The following is a 10,197-nucleotide window of genomic DNA, read 5'->3' as shown; positions in this document are numbered from 1 at the left end:
AAAATGTATCTATTGGCCATTTATGTGCCTATTAACCATTTATCTTTGATTTGTTCACTTTGATTTGTCTGCACATCATCTGTTTGTTTTTCTATGATGTTGTATTTCTCTTATTTACTCATATGTTTTCTTTATATATTGTGGATAATAATCCTTGATTATAACTTTTTGTATTCTTTTAATTTCTTTTAAACTGCATTTATAATGTCTTTTACCATGCAAAACTTTTTCATTTTCATGACCCAAGACATATACAAGTTTTTCCTTATGTTTTCTGAGTTTTGATTCTTGAATAAGAAAGCCTTCATTTTGAATATTACAAAAATATTCCACATATTTTTCTGGTGCTAGCCATTCTTGTGAAGCCTGAATGGGGAATTTCTTAATAATTTCCAGATCCATCACTCATTGAAGCCTACTCAGAAATCTAGACTAATTTTTAAGGGTAACGGAAGCCCTTTAAATGTTTTGCACCACAGGTAGGACTTGAAGTTAGAAAAGTTTGCATTTGTTATATGGAGGAGCAAGAGTGGAAACAAAGAAAAGGGCCCCGTCAAAAAGGTATTATGATGGGCTGGGGATGTGGCTCAAGCGGTAGCGCGCTCGCCTGGCATGCGTGTGGCCCAGGTTGGATCCTCAGCACCACATACAAACAAAGATGTTGTGTCCACCGATAACTGAAAAATAAATATTAAAATTCTCTCTCTCTCTCTCTCCCCTCTCTCACTCTCTCTTTAAAAAAAAAAAAAAAAAAAAAGGTATTATGATGGTACAGGTAAGAGATGATGCTGCCTGACAAGGATGGTGGCAGTGAAGTTGAAGGTAAATGGATGTGAGAAGGATTTTGATGGTGTTTGGTAGAGTAGATAGAATTTGTTAATTGGTTGAAAGTACAGAATCAGTAAAGGGAGATAATCCAAGATTTGTGAAGCCTTGGTTACAAGACTATCACATCCAACCATGGAAACACTTTTGATAACACTCATGATCACCAGACATCCATCAGTGCTTTGCCTTTTGACATTTTGAATATAGGGAAATCCTGTAGTGAAGGATATCAGACCTGAGAGCTGTAATAAGAGCAAAAGTTTAGTGTGAGAGAGAGTAACTTGTGTGTGGGATCAAGAATTCCCTTAGCCAAATGGAAAATCCACCATCTTGGATTTAATGAAATCCATATACTGCCAAAGATGTATGAGGGTATAGATAGGATTTTGCCCTCAAATATAGTGATTCCAAATGCCTCCTAAAAAAAGTATCTAACAGGTTCACATAATTCTGACATAGTTCCTACTTTCTTTTTGTCTCCTCTGTATCCATTTGTATGATTGTGAAAGACCCTCAACTACCAACTTCACTGGTTTAACTGGTGATCTATGCACAGTGCTTTAGTGCCAAGTGCCAAGGACAACAGAGGAGCTTATGTGATCACAGTGGCTGTGGTCATGAGTGCTTAAAGCATTCTGGAACTTACATCAGTAATCATACTTGTGATGGACCTGAATGGAGATTTTCTTTATAAATTAACCTGTATGTCTGTTGGAAATCTGGCTGATTATTGGTTACTGAACCCTAAATGTTGTGAATGTGGTGAACCCTGTTCCAGATACTACTTCTATTTCTATTTTAAAAGCCCCATCTCAGTCCCTTCTTCAATGGCCAGTTGGTTGTGGCAGAGATGACTCAGCAACAGTCCTTCCTCGCGCTTTGTTCACTCCTACAGAAATAGAAGGTCTAGCTGAATGCAAAGCTGCCAGCTACAGACTGCATTGTCTAATCTCCTTTTTAACTAGATGCCTGCTGGAACTAGATTTGGGGCAGAGCTGTAAGCAGAAGTGATATGCACAACTTCCAGCTAATACCTTAAAAATAAAAGGTCCATGATCTCTCTTTCCCCTCTACTGCCTTCCTACTTTACTGAAGGCAGATGTGGTGACAGGAGTAGAACCACTAGCTCAGACCATTAGCTGAGGCTTTGTGTTAAAGATGCAGAACTAGAGAGAAGGAGCCTCATGACTGCAGGACCCTGTAGAACAAACCACCCTCCTACCTCTGGGCCACTCACCTCCTTAAGACTACAATATTACCTCTCTCTGCACCAGCTCATTCCTTGGGCCACCAAATGTCTGGGTTTATTTTCTTCCCAAATATAAGACATTTACCCCTTCCTCAAGGATGCTAACAAAATGTCTAGCTAGCTAAAGGACCAGTATCTCTAACTTATGCACATTTCTCTTCATCAGGCCTGGATGTGACTCTTTGTGTTCCAGGGGCCTATGAACAAAAAGACAAGGTATCTTCACCCTTTTCCCAATATACATGATAGAGCCAAGTTAGAGAAACTGCAGTGAAAACTCCCAACTCTATCCCATTAAACTATATTTCCCAAATGCTCTTGCTATGCATGACTGTGTAACCAAGTTTAGGCCAATGGGTATAAATAAATTTGATGTGTGCAACCCGGCTGCTCATCCTGGATTTTTTTTTTCTCCTTTTCTGTTTTAGTCTGTTTTCCATTGCTATAATTGACTATCACAGACTTAAGTAATTTATTTAAAAAATAAATTTATTTCTTAAAGTCCTGAGGCTGGAAATCCCAAGGTCAAGGGACTGCATGTGATGAGGGTCTTCTTTTTGAAAGCAATTCTGCAGAGTTCCAAGGCAGCACAGGACATCACGTGGTAGATCGAGCAAATTTGATAGCTTGGGTTTCTCTTCCTCTTCTGAAAAAGCCACTAATTGCATCTTAGAGGTTCCACTCTTATTACCTCATCTAATTCTAACTACCCTCAAAAGGTCTCACTTCTAAATATCATTAACAGATGATTTGAGTGATTTAAGTTTCCAACACACACCTTCTGGAGAACACCCCAAACAATAGCACCTTCCCAAGAGCTGGAAAGGCAAAACCTCAGTCTTGACTTAGAGGTGACATTGATATTTTAAGGGATGGTAGATAGACATGGAAGAAAGGTGGGTTCCTGAAAACTTCATGGACCATAGCTTCTCCACCAGCCTGGACTGTCCAGATGATTGATGATGTGAGAAATAATCAGGTCTTTCGGAGCTCTGTTACTAGTTGACCTTCACCTAAATTAATATATTCCTCCAATTCCAAAAACCCTTCGTGTTCTCCAAGAGGTCAAGATTTCCTGACTTCTGTGATACCTTCCTTTGTTTTAGAGTATAGTTTTAATGCTTAAGTATGCAACTTCAAATTACTGGAGTTTAGTTTTTCTTGCTTTTGAAGTACACATGAATAAAATCATAATTTTAATTTGGCTTGTTTTATATCCATTTCACACCTTTTTTTTAGAGTAGCTGTTCTTCAGTCATTTTCATTGCAGTATAGAATTCCATTATGTATTCACCACAATTCATATATCCCTTCCAGTCTTGATGAAAATTTAGGGTATTCCCAGGTTTGGTTCAGCTTTTGAAAGTATAAATAATGCTTCTATAAAGCAACCTCATTATATGTATCTTAGTATACAAACACTCACACCCTTAACAGTGGAATTGATAGGGAATAACATAATTATATATTCAAATATAGTATATAATATATTTACAATCTTTCCAACAATGTATGGAACTTCCCACTGATCCACAAAACCCCACCATTGCCACTTGGTGCGGCCTGACTTTTTTAACTTAATTTGGTGAGAGTGTATCTCTTCACGGTTAGATATTTTTATTTCCCTGGTGGCTGATGAAGTTGAACATTTTCACATGTGTTAGGTCGATTGGCAATCTCTTTGCAATGCCCTTGTTTGGTCCTGCCCATTTTCCATTGAGTTTTTTCTCTTCACATGGATGTCTAGGCATTTGTTATACAGTCTGACATTGATCCATTTGTTAGTAATATCTTGCAATTACCTCCTTTCACTGTGTGGAATACCTTGTCATGTCCAAAGAGCATCCTTTCATTAACATATCTTCTTAAACCTCATATATCCAAATTAATCAAAATTTTTATAGTTATGTTTTTTTAAACCCATTTGAGAAGTCCTTCCACTTCCTGATCTTTTATAAACCCTGGGGAGGTGGTTGTATTATTTTTTGGCCTTCACTTACAGATTTAGAAGTCACCTGGAACTGATTTGTCTAAATACTTTGAGGTATGAATTACATTTCAATGTTTGTTTCATCTGGATAATCAACTAACCCAGCCCCATTTATTGAATAAGCTATTTATTCCCCAGTGCTTCCCAGGGCCTTATTTTTCTGAATCAAGAGTCCATATATATTGGGTCTGATTCTGGGCTTTCTGTTCTAAGTTCTTATTGTATAGTCTCGTGCTAATATTACATTATTTTGAGTACCATGCTTTTATAAAAACTTGATAACTGATGAGATATCATCTCTCGTCACTTTTTAAGAGTATTCTTGATATTCTCAGACCTTAATACTTTCATATAAAGAATAGAATCAATTTTTCCAAATTCTACAGTATCATAGCTCCTATTTTGAGTGGGAGTTTCATGAATTTATAGACATGTGAGAAGAAACTGATATTTTCACCAAATTGAGTCTTGCAATGCATAGTGATGGAATATCCCTCCACCTGTTTTGGTGTTCCTAAGTTTGTCTCAATTATATTTGATAGCTTTTATGAAGAAACCATATTCATTATTCATGGATATTTGACATTTTTAGTGAAAAAAAATAAATTATATGCTCGTTTAATTTCTGAGAATGTGTTGAAATACAAAACACAATTAATTCTGTTTGTAGATGATATAGCCAACCACCTGGTTAAGCTACTTATCTATCCATTTCTCTAGATCTTCTATCTGATTATTCCACATCATCCCAAAATAATGTTTTATTCCTTTCTTTCCAGTCCTTATGCTGTGCACATGTACTTGCAAGCAGCTTTTTTATGTGGATTTTTTTTTTTTGGCATTTCTGCATTGCCTAGGAAATACAGCATATTAAATGGAAGTAGATATAGTAGCGGCTATCTTTGTCTAACTCCTGATCTCACGGGAATCTTTCAGTATTTCACCATTAAATATCATTATGGTATAGAAATGAAAAAAATCTCATGTGTGAGACAATGCAAGAAACTTTAGAGGTGAAATGATTGGGTTATGAGAGCCTCAATCTAATCAATGCATTAATCCACTGATATGGATTAACTGGGTGATAACTGTAGGGCAGGTAAGGTGTGGCTGGAGGAGATAAGTCACTTTGGGGTTTATATTTTGTCTGTGATGAGCAGAGCTCTTTCTGCTTCCTGATTATCATGTCCTGAGCTGCTTTCTTCAGCCATGCCCTTCTGCCATGATAGTCTGCCTCATCTTGGACCCAGAGCAATGGAGTTGGCTGTCGAAGCACTGAGATCTCTAAAACCATGAGCACCAAATAAACTTTCCTCTTCTAAAATTGTTCTTGTCGGGTCTTTTGGTGATAGTGGAACAAAAACTGACTAAACATGTATAATGTTGCTTTGGGTTTTTTTATAAAATTTCCTTATCAGATTACATTAATTATGTGCATCCTATACCCAACTATCCCAAGATTTGCCCGTTAATGCAATTGTCTATTCCTCACAGTTTCTGAGGGTCGGGAATTCATAAGAAACTTAACTGGGTGCTTCTAAGTCCTTCATGAAGTCTGGTCAGGATTTCATCAAGGGCTAATGTACCCACTTTCAAATGTCTCACTCACATGGCTGTTGTTGGAGATCTCAGTTCCTTACCATCTGGGTCTCTCCATAAACTGCTTGAGCATCCTTACAACATGTTGATTGGCTTCCATTGGAACAAGTGATCCAGGAGAGACTGAGGAGAAAGGAGGAAGCCAAAATACCTCTTATGACCTATGAAGTCTCACACACTGTCACTTCTGCTTTATTCTTGTTGTTAGAAGATAGTCACTAAATCTAGGGAAACTGGGAAAGTTGAACAGGGTTGGGGAATTGAGCCCCATATTTGAAAAAGAGGACTGTCAAAGAATTTGTAGATATATCCTATTTTATTGGTTTCAGGACACAATGAAGTTATGGCTTTATATCTCATTGGTTTGGGGAAATTTCTCAAATATTATCTCTTTAGACATTACTTTGATTCAGAATTTTTTCTCTAATTCTGGGTCTCCAATTGCACAGGTACTAGACCTCTTCCCATTATCACAATGTCTCTTACACTTTTTCCTGTGTTTTCTATCTTTTGTCTCTCTGTGCCTTAATCAGAATATCTTAATGTAATATACATACTATCTGTTAATTTTCTTCAATTTGTCAAATCTGAAGTCCATGTACCCACAGGAATCTTCTTTTTTGGTATCAATAATTTAAGTTGTAGAACTTTTATTTCATCTTCTATAACTTGGGATTGCCTGCTAAAATTTTCAGTCATGGGTTTTATCTCCATGTACTTAGTAAGAAAAAATTATTTTAAAACTAAGTCTCATAATCCCAATATCTGGAACTCTTATGAATCTGATTTTATGCTGTACTGTTTCTGCTGGAGGGGGGGGGGGGGTCCCACCATGTCATCTGGGCTTATTTTGTACCTGCCTCCTTTGTACTGTGCACCAGATTTTTGGCCCAGTTGCTTGTAGGCTTGGGCTGATGTAAGCTTCTTCCAGAGAAGATTTACATTTGTTTATGCCAGGTACCAATAATCACCCAATTCAGAATCCCCTAATCCAAATGTAGGGAATTTGGATAATTAAAAGCTGAGCCGTTGCTCTGGTAACTGTCTTTTTTCTCCCCCTAGTTTACTCTTTTTAGTAGGAAGTTAACTTTGAGCTTCCAATACAAAGTAAATGAATTCCACAAGCACCTTCCCCTGGAAAGCCTTAGAATCTGATTCTAGTCCCTGGAGCCCTAAACTACCCAAAGCACTTCTGAGTTAACCCTCTGGAATTGGCAAGCCCCCCAGCAGAAAAACATCTCTGAATCCCTGGATCAAATTCCTGAATCTCCATCCCCCTCCCCACCCCCCAAGACCAACATCTCTTCACTGTATTATTAGCTCTCTGATGTGCTCAAGTAGATTGCTGTGTGTGTGTGTGTGTGTGTGCGCACACACACGCGTAAGCATGTGTATGCACACATGCATATGTATTCCAGATTCTTTGGTTGTCATATTTAGTATATCATTACCAGAAACAAAATTCTAAGTTATTCTTTTTTTCTAATTCTGGATATTTATGCTTGTTTGCTTTTCTTAACATTCTCACCGAAGGCTTATCGATTTTATTAATCTTTTCAATGAATTCCAGTGTAGCACTGCTGCCCTTGTTGTTTATGCTTTTTCCTATCTCCAAGGTTGCTACTCTTAATTTCACTCTTTTTTCTTCTGATTCTTTGCATTTGTTCTGCCTCCTACGTACTTATTTCCAGGATGCATTTCCTTGCAGTCCCAGCCCAGGGCTGAGTGTGGTCCGCCACTGTCCTTACAAGCAGTGAGCCTTCTACACAGGCTCATGTCCCCTTGCTTCTGTTTTCCCAAAAGCTCAACTTGTTGCTCCAGATGTTCACTCTGGCTCAAAAAGCATCTGCTTACTTCTGTGAACTCTTATCCTCTCCACAGTCTCCTCACAACTGGTTGAGTCACTGATGCTTTAAGAATATTTTTAAATGTTTCCTAACTTTTTTCAGTTCTTTTAGTCAAAAAAAACTGGATATGTATTACACTATTACTAGAAATACTTATTTGTTCTTCATGGGAAAAAAACCGTTCTAGAACCCACAAATCTAATCAGATTTCACAGGTGCATGATATTGTGATCAGAAAGCCCCTGAAATAAGTATGTCTCAGGACTCAGGCCCTATGTCTGCAAAAAAGACGCTCTAATGCAGCCCCACCCTGGGAGGGGAGGCTACAATGCTTTTGCAGCCCCAAAAATATTCAGAGTCAAATTGGTAGGAAAATAGACTTTATTAAAAGCCAGCTTTGAGATAGAAGAAACCTAATTATTTAAAATTTTCCACATTTGGATTTCCTGAAATTGAGAACTTTTTTTGTTGTTGTTGTTATTGTTTTGGGAAATTTTGTCTCTCTCTTTTTCTAAATTGTTCTAATTAGTTATGCCTGACAGTACAATGCATTTTGACACATTGTACACAAATGGAGCACAACTTCTCCTTCCTCTGGCTGGACATGGTGCAGAGTTGCACCAGTTGTAATCTACATGTGTATAGAGGAATAATGTCTGTCTCATTCCACCCTCCTTCCTATCCCCACACCCCCCCCCTCCCCTCACTCCCCTCTGCACAATCCAAAATTCCTTCATTATTTGCACACACACACATCCAATTATGGATTCGCATCCACTTATCAGAGAAAACATTTGGCCTTTGGTTTTTTTGGATTTGGCTTATTTTGCTTAGATTGTTATTCTCCAGCTACAATCATTTATCTGCAAATGTCATAATTGAGCAGAACTTTTAAAGGAGAGAAAGCAGGAAGAAGACACAGCAACAAGGAAGTGAGACAAAAGGCGGGAAATAAACACATAAAGATTTAGTTAGCCTGCCTTAGAGAGGCCCCCAGCTTCACCTGTCAGGGTAGGGGGTTACCTCTCTTCCCTTCTGTGTTCACCCAGGGAGCACCGGGGCCAGGCACCTTACAGAACCCCGTGCATCACACAGTGCCTGCCTCTACCTACCAGGAACAAACTTGTTCTGGTTGCTCAACAAACTCATTACTTTTCAGATGGACCTTCTTTACCAGAAGTCTTGAAACTTCTTTGCACACTGTGTCTCCAACCATCATTTTTCCTTAGAATCTGTGGAACCCAGGGCTGTGAAGTTCCAGAAGGAAAGAGGAGAGAGCTCTCAGGACCATCCACACAGACACAGGATTTTCAAAGTGAAAAGGTGTAGAATCCTTACTCGACTTCAGGGAGGCTGGGGGACTTAATCGAGCACCATGGTTTCAGCATTAGACCTTGGACATCCAGGAGATTTGCATCCTTACAAAGGTGAAAAAGGTATCATAGCGTGCAGAGAGAAGAGCAGATATGAAGCAGCAGGCAGCCTGCCTCCTCCCCTCCCTCACACTCAGAGCCAGGAGCATCACGGAAGCCATTCTGCCCACACCATGCCTGCTCCTCATAAACACTCCAAAACTTCACTTTCTTCTCCCTTTAGATTGAATACCTGGACCCATCACTTTAACTTTGCTCTTAGCAATTCCTTCAACTCCCCTGAATATTTCCTGTTTCACTGTTCTCACTCATTAATAATTCAACAAGTGTTTAATTATTCTAGGTATTTTCTCTGCCCTGCTAATGGGCCATTGAATGTGGCTATAGGACATCAAAGCGTGACTCACCTCTTTCTTTATATTACCCAGAAATCCTGTTTCTTCCTCATTAGAAGTTAAGATCATTTCTCAAAGAAAACACAGAACATGCTTATGATGTCTGCTTTTTATCCCATAACTCACAATGTTGGCCACATGTTTTCATCACTCTCTGGCTGATACTGCACCATATCCCAATTCACATTTTTTTTTTCTGTACTGGAGATCAATCCAGCACCTTGTACATGCTAAGCAAATGCTCTGCCACTGAGCTACACACCCAATGACTCTTGGCAGGAAACCTACTATATGTACCCTTCTCTTTATTCCTTTGTCTAGCAATTGTCCACTGAGTGTCTACTCCAGGTACTTTCCTTTGTTCTGAGCATATTTTGGTGAACAAAAGTTCCAAAAGGGAATTCATCATCCACTTCCTTCCCCTAAACCTGTTCGTTCTCCTGGATTCCTATATCAATGGATAGAACCATCATCCCTGTGTGATTTTAAGTCAGAAAACTAGAAGTCATCCTAAACACCTATATCACCATCCTAAACACCTCTTTCTGACCCAGACAGTATCCACATCCTAGAATTTCAGCTCTTTTCTCCTCAACAACCTTGCTTTCATGATTTATTATTGCCTTTTTCACTGTATGCTACCAGAGTCCCCTATTTTTTATATTTCTGTACTTAGCTATGTACCAACCTATCTACCTATAAAAGAGAAAAATCATAATCCTAGGTAAATTCTAAACTCCAGTACAAGAAGGCCACCTGACTGATTGTGTTGGCCATTGATCCACCCTAAAATCCTACTGGATTTATATTTTAGTATATATGCATATACTAAAATGCAAAAAGAAATAATCCCTTAAAATGAAAAGAATGGAGGGAAAACACTTAACCAACAAATCAATAAAAAGAGATTTCAACA

This window comes from Callospermophilus lateralis, chromosome 7 (genome assembly GCF_048772815.1).
Source record: "Callospermophilus lateralis isolate mCalLat2 chromosome 7, mCalLat2.hap1, whole genome shotgun sequence".
NCBI lineage: Eukaryota > Metazoa > Chordata > Mammalia > Rodentia > Sciuridae > Callospermophilus > Callospermophilus lateralis.
The sequence above is the reverse complement of the archived record's forward strand: the minus strand, read 5'-3'. Positions refer to the sequence as shown.